Genomic DNA, 7,587 nt, shown 5'->3' on the forward strand with positions numbered 1-7,587 from the left:
ATTTTAGAATAAAGCTGTAACATAACAAAATGTGGAAAAAGGGAAGAGGTCTGAATACTTTCCGAATGCCAAGCCCTGTATTACACATAGGTAATCAGCTGACAAGCATAGAGTACTGCAGACAAGATTACACTGCCATCTGCTGGCATTAAATACTACTACTTCATTATTTCACAAAGCTAACAAATGAACAACATTTTAGTTTGGTCATTTAGCAGAGGTTCTTATCCAGAGCGACTTACAGTTAGTGAATACATAATTGTTTTTATTTTTCATACTGGCCCCCTGTGGGAATCGAACCCACAACCCTGGCGTTGCAAACGCCATGCTCTACCAACTGAGCTTCATCCCTGCCGGCCATTCCCTCCCCTACCCTGGACGACGCTGGGCCAATTGTGCGCCGCCCCATGGGTCTCCCAGTCGCGGCCGGCTACGACAGCCATTAATTCATGTCTGATAGGTCCCTGTGAGGTCCACCTTCTTCATGGGCGTCTCCAGGGTTACCGTCAGGTTAATGGCACTGGCATCGTTCAGTCTCCAGGGTTACCGTCAGGTTAATGGCATCGTTCAGCAGGATATCAATACCTTTAAGGACCACAGAGAAAACACTACATGTTTATACCTGAACAACAACCTTAGAGACAATACTACAACATGTTAACATTAACAGACTGACACATTATACATTAGACATTGACACATCTACTGAGCATTTATCACTCCAAGTCTGTGTCCTATTCCCCATAGGGCTTTGGTCAAAAGTAGAGCACTATATATTTAGTAGAGCACTATATATTTAGCCTATTTTTTTCCTTGTCTTCATTACCCACCCTAATTCATCAAGTCTTCATTGCCCACCCTAATTCATCAAGTCTTCATTGCCCACCCTAATTCATCAAGTCTTCATTGCCCACCCTAATTCATCAAGTCTTCATTACCCACCCTAATTCATCAAGTCTTCATTACCCACCCTAATTCATCAAGTCTTCATTACCCACCCTAATTCATCAAGTCTTCATTACCCACCCTAATTATTTTTCAAATGTCTACCGTCTCGAGACTTACTTACCCAAATTGGTCGACACTGACCAAAGCGGGTTTGTTAAAACATTTTTATTCTCTAAAAACCTCAGGTCGACAATTCCATATCTTAGATGCTTCATCAGACACAGAAGCTCCTTGGGCTGGATTATCTCTCCACGCAGAAAAAGCTTTTGATAGACTAGAATGGTCATAACTCTGGTCTGTCTTGGAACATATGGGAATTGGCTCCAATTTCATTAATATGATTAAAATGCTATATGCCAATCCCTCAGCCATAGTTATAACAGGCAACATCTGCTCCGTTCAGAATCACTAGAAGCAGCAGACAAGGTGATCCAATTTCTCCACTGCTATTCTTAGTATGCATGGAACCTCTTGCCCAGGAAATTCGTCAAATGAAGGAAATAACACCAATTTCCCTCAAATCTACCGATCACTTCATCTCATTATACGCAGACGATATTTTACTATATTTAACATGAGAGCTACAAAAAATTTTCTAGCTTTCTCCTCTTCGCTGCAACTCTTCTCCGGGTCATTAGTGTATAGGAGAAAGTAGTGCACTATGTTGTCAACTCTTCTCCAGGTCCTTAGAGGACAAGAGAAAGTAGTGCACTGTTTCCTGTCAATATACCTGGTAAAATAATGGTTAATAAACAACTCTAACAGCTATGTTGTTGTGCACTATCCTCAAACAATAGCATGGTATTTTTTTAGCTGTAATAGCTACTGTAAATTGGACACTGTTAGATTAACAAGAATTTAAGCTACGTCCCGGAAAGTTGGCTGTTTAAAACACAATTCTAGTTCCATATCACATATTGAGCAACAACCGTCCCGTACAAGGGGCACCGATCCTGTAGAGGTTGAAAAAAGTAATGCACCATATAGGGAATAGGTTGCCACTTCATCTCTGACGTCTACGATACAAGGCAACGCTTTGCCTCCCAATGCCTTGACTAGCAACACACACACACACACACACACACACACACACACACACACACACACACACACACACACAGAGACAAGCAACACATACCAATGTACTTAGTATCACATATACTTCAACAGTCATGAAACTGAAGAATGTCTGGTAAACTGGGAGGGACTAATGGGTGAGTTTAAGAAAGACAAAGTTCCATGTCACAGTGACAGTCAAGTGGTGAATATGTAAAGATTCTTCCACACACAAGTTTGCTTAGAAACATAAGTCTTAATGCAAAGATTCACCTCGCGTCTACGGTTTGTCATTCAATTAACCAAAAGGCATAACAGAGCTGTGTAGATGGTCCCAGGTAGTTTGGGGTGGGCCTGTGTGGTTTTAGCAGCTGTGACGACATTGGCACCGTCCCTGGCAGCATTGAGTGCAATAGCTTTCCCTATTCCACGACTTGCTCCTGTGATGAACAGGGTTTGTCCTGCCAGCTTGCTGTAAGTCACACACAGTAAAGAATGGGTTGAACTATAGGATAGGCTAGTTCAGGACTGTTGCTGCCACTGGTGGTCCTCTGTAGCTCAGCTGGTAGAGCACGGCGCTTGTAACGCCAGGGTAGTGGGTTCCATCCCTGGGACCACCCATACGTAAAAATGTATGCACACATGACTGTAAGTCGCTTTGGATAAAAGCGTCTGCTAAATGGCATATTATTATTATTATTATTATTATTACTAATGAACCCTGTAACCACTTTAAGAAATGGAACACTAGTCACTTAATAATGTTTACATATCTTGCACTACTCATCTCATATGTATATACTGTATTCTATAATATTATACTGTATCTTAGTCCATGCCGCTCTGTCATTGCTTGTCCATATATGTATATATTCTTAAATCCCATTCCTTACTAGTTTCGTGTGTATTGGGTATATGTTGTGAAATTGTTAGATATTACTTGTTAGATATTACTGCACTGTCGGAGCTAGAAGCACAAGCATTTCGCTACACCCGCAATAACATCTGCTAAACACCTGTATGTGACAAATACAATTTCATATGATTTGAATTCATGGGTAAAAAAAAAAGAAAATAATAAAAGTGAAGCATCCAACCTGATCTCAGTTTCAATTCGGGATTTGACGTAATTGGATGAACGTCGATTTTTGTACCTATTAATTCTGCGTGGTTACAGGGTTCATTAGGTGTAGTTACAAAACAGAAACAACTCAAAGGGTTAAGTTAAGGTATCAATTCCAAGTGGTTAAGGTCAGGGCTATGGTTTGGGGAAAGCATAAAACTATACTGAACAAAAATATAAACGCAACAGACCACGTGTAACCACGCCAGCCCAGGACCTCCACGTCCGGCTTCTTCACCTGCGGGATCGTCTGAGACCAGCCAACCCGGACAGCTGATGAAACTGAGGAGTATTTCTGTCTGTAATAAAGCCCTTTTGTGGGGAAAAATTAATTTGGATTGGCTGGGCCTGGCTCCCCAGAGGGTAGACCTATGCCCTCCCAGGGCCACCCATGGTTGTGCCCCTTCCCAGTCATGTGAAATCCATAGATTAGGGCCTAATTTATTTATTTCAATTGACGGATTTCCTTATATGAACTGTAACTCAGTAAAAATCATTGAAATTGTTGCATTTATATTTTTGTTCTGTATATATTCAGGACATTGCTCGATTTCTTTATTTTGGGGGATTTGTGTGTATTGTTCAGTATTACTGCACTGTTGGAGCTAGAAACACAAGCATTCCGCTGCACCTGCAAGTGGCGCAGTGGTCTAAGGCACTGCAGCGCAGTGCTAGCTGTGCCACTAGAGATCCTGGTTCGAATCCAGACTCTGTTGTAAATGACCGGGAGACCCATGGGGCGGTGCACAATTGGTCCAGGGTAGGGGAGGGAATGGCCGGCAGGGGTGTAGCTCAGTTGGTAGAGCATGGCGTTTGCAACGCCAGGGTTGTGGGTTTGATTCCCATGGGGGGCCAGTATAAAAAAATAATGTATGCACTCACTAACTGTAAGTTGCTCTGGATAAGAGCGTCTGCTAAATGACTAAAATGTAAATGTAAAATATGTGTATGCAACCAATAACATTTGATTTGGAATCCATTCAACTCCTTTAATTCAAGTAGCCGGTCTGTTTGTGACATCATGCTAACTCCTTGTCACTCATTGTCCTGCCAAACATGAAAAAATGATTAGTATGTAGTAGTATAGTATGCCATTTAGCAGACGCTTTTATCCAAAGCGACTTAAATCATGAGTGCATACATTTTTACGTATGGGTGGTCCCGGGGATCGAACCCACTACCCTGGCGTTACAAGCGCCGTGCTCTACCAGCTGAGCTACAGAGGACCACATGTTTGGTTTGACAATGACAAATGAGTTGGCATGATAGCACAAACAGACTAGCACTCAGGCTAGAACTCAAGGAAAGAGACAGGAAGAGTTTGGCTAGATGACTAGAGTGCCATTCATTCATTCATTCATTAATGAGGACATGTAAATTATGGTGAGATCTTCATCATGTTGAGGGATAGAGGTCACTCATTGGTTGGCTGCTACACAACGGCTTTTACCCTGCATAGTGAAACCCTGCAGACCTGCCCTGAGAACAGTGTCAGTCGCCACTAACGCAACAGTTTAGTAGACTGCGTAGCCAGGGGTGTATTCATTCCGGAAACAGTTTACGAACCAAACGGAAGCAAACAGAGCAAAACGAGAGTTCCTATCTCATCGACGGGGCTGTAGTGGAACAGGTTGAGAGCTTCAAGTTCCTTGGTGTCCACATCACCAACGAACTATCATGGTCCAAACACACCAAGACAGTCGTGAAGAGGGCACGACAAAGCCTATTCCCCCTCAGGAGACTAAAAAGATTTGGCATGGGTCCTCAGATCCTCAAAAAATTCTACAGCTGCACCATCGAGAGCATCCTGACTGGTTGCATCACCGCCTGGTATGGCAACTGCTTGGCCTCTGACCGCAAGGCACTACAGAGGGTAGTGCGTACGGCCCAGTACATCACAGGGGCAAAGCTCCCTGCCATCCAGGACCTCTATACCAGGCGGTGTCAGAGGAAGGCCCTCAAAATTGTCAAAGACTCCAGTCACCCTAGTCATAGACTGTTCTCTCTGCTACCGCACGGCAAGCGGTACCGGAGTGCCAAGTCTAGGTCCAAAAAGACTTCTCAACAGCTTCTACCCCCAAGCCATAAGACTCCTGAACAGCTAATCATGGCTACCCGGACTATTTGCACTGCCCCCCCACCCCATACTTTTTACGCTGCTGCTACTCTGTTAAGTATTTATGCATAGTCACTTTAACTCTACCCACATGTACATATTACCTCAACTACCTCAACTAGCCGGTGCCCCCCGCACATTGACTATGCAACGGCACCCCCTGTATATATAGCCTCCCTACTGTCACTTTATTCTATTGTATATATAGCCTCCCTACTGTCACTTTATTTTTACTTCTGCTCTTTTTTCTCAACACTTTTTTGTTGTTGTTTTATTCTTACTTTTTTTGTTTAAAATAAATGCACTGTTGGTTAAGGGCTGTAAGTAAGCATTTCACTGTAATGTCTGCACCTGTTGTATTCGGCGCATGTGACCAATAAAATTTGATTTGATTTGATATTGGACAAATTCAGGTAGGTCCCGCCCCGTTTTATAAACGTTTTGCAATAGAATCGGCGTAATGAATAAGCCCCCAACTGATTTGTAAATTTAACATAGGTGTAATCTTAACATTTTGCTACGAAAACGAGCGTTTCTATTGGACAGAGTCAGGTAGGTCCCGCCCTGTTTGCTGAACCTGTCCAATAGAAACACTCGTTTGTGATAAAACGAAACTTTTTGCAACTGTTTGGAGTAATGATTACACACCTGGTTAGCCACATTTCAGCACAACTTGTGGATAAGTATTTTGCAAGGCTTGTCATGTGTTTGGCTAACAGCTTAGCTAGCTAGTTAGGTACATGCAAGTCATTAGCCACCAACTTCATCTACGAAAAGCTTGAAGGAGACAACTAAACAAGTTATGAAAGAGGCTAACGTAGGCATGCCAACTATCTGACGTTAGTTACTTTCCCTGTGTTTTGCAACATTCTGAAATGTATGATTTCTCTGCACATAGCTTTTTAGTGCAGGTGGACGGACTATTCAATGGCAGGACAATGAACACTTGCGTTCAGGAGCAAGTCCGCAGTCCGGTACCAACCAGCCGGGAACAATGAGGCAAACTGTTGGTGGCCACCGCATGAAATCAGGAGTGATGGGTCGTTCGCGAAAGAACGGCTCTGTTTGAACGGATCTTTATTGTTGAACGTCGGGAACCGAATCGCATCGGTGAAAGAGACGTTCATTTCACACTGCTACTACTGGTTTTTGAGTTCAACAAAAACATTTCTGCAGATAAGTTACAAAATAATGATCTAAAGAGGGTGAATCCTCAGAAACAATAAATAGTGGGGAGAGCGCGTCAGTCTGGTCCACACTGATTTTCGGGTGCTTAAAAAAAACATTTTTTGCAGGCCATCTAATTATTTGGCCAGGTAAAAATGTATTTGAACGCGCATTTCACGATCTGACATAATGGTAGCCTACCTCTTGGGCTTTACATAGGAGATTAGCTATTTTTTCAGTGTTATTTGTCGATTTTTAAGCATTTTGAGCGAAGAGCCGTTTGGGAGCGAAATGAGCCGGCTCTTTTACGGAACGGAGCCAAATGAGCCGGCTCAACGAAAAGACTCGGAATGCCCATCATTAGAAATCAGGAGGAGTGGCCTTTACTCCAGTTAGAGATGTTTTGTGTGAGAGAGCGAAGATAACCTACTAGGTCTGCTTCCGAGGAGTTTCGTAATATGATACCCAAAGATTCACGTCTTTAAGATTTCACATTAGCGCATAATGTTAATTCATTTGAACCGCACTGAATAACTGAATGCGCTTTTATGGTCTTGTCTCTTTTGATATGATTATACAAAAGTCATATGTCTCATTTGATTTTATTAAGTTAAATTCGAATGAATCCTTTAAATAATACTCCACCAAAACACCTACCTTCAGATCACAATCAGCTATACAGTAGCCTACCTATACAATAGATCATGTTTTAAATATCAATCAATCAAAAAGCCTTCGCTATATCAGCCCACTAGAAACACAAAGCGCTCAGCACTGTTTTCCTCTGCTGGAAGTTGTATGCCATGTTATGTTTGTATGCCATGGTGAGCTACTCATGCAATAGCTATCCTGTAGGCTACAGTAAAATGAATTATCCTGTAGGCTACAGTAAAATTGATTATCCATCAATTAAATGTATTTATAAAGCCCCTTTTTACATCAGCAGATGTCACAGTGCTATACAGAAACCCAGCCTAAAACCCCAAACAGCAAGCAATGCAGATGTAGAATCACGGTGGCTAGGAAAAACTCCTAGAAAGGCAGGAACCTAGGAAGAAACCTAGAGAGGAACCAGGCTCTGAGGGGTGGCCAGTCCTCTTATGGCTGTGCCAGGTGGAGATTACAGGAGTACATGGCCATTAAGGCCAGATTGTTCTTCAAGATGTTCAAACGTTCA

At 42.5% G+C, this 7,587-nt stretch overlaps 1 pseudogene; it reads right to left on the reverse strand.

The window, feature by feature from the left end:
• LOC121583074 overlaps positions 1–6,112 on the reverse strand; it is a 35,834-nt pseudogene extending 29,722 nt beyond the window's left edge.
• Positions 6,113–7,587: the final 1,475 nt, after the last annotated feature.

This window comes from Coregonus clupeaformis, unplaced genomic scaffold (genome assembly GCF_020615455.1).
Source record: "Coregonus clupeaformis isolate EN_2021a unplaced genomic scaffold, ASM2061545v1 scaf0258, whole genome shotgun sequence".
Taxonomy (NCBI): Eukaryota; Metazoa; Chordata; class Actinopteri; order Salmoniformes; family Salmonidae; genus Coregonus; species Coregonus clupeaformis.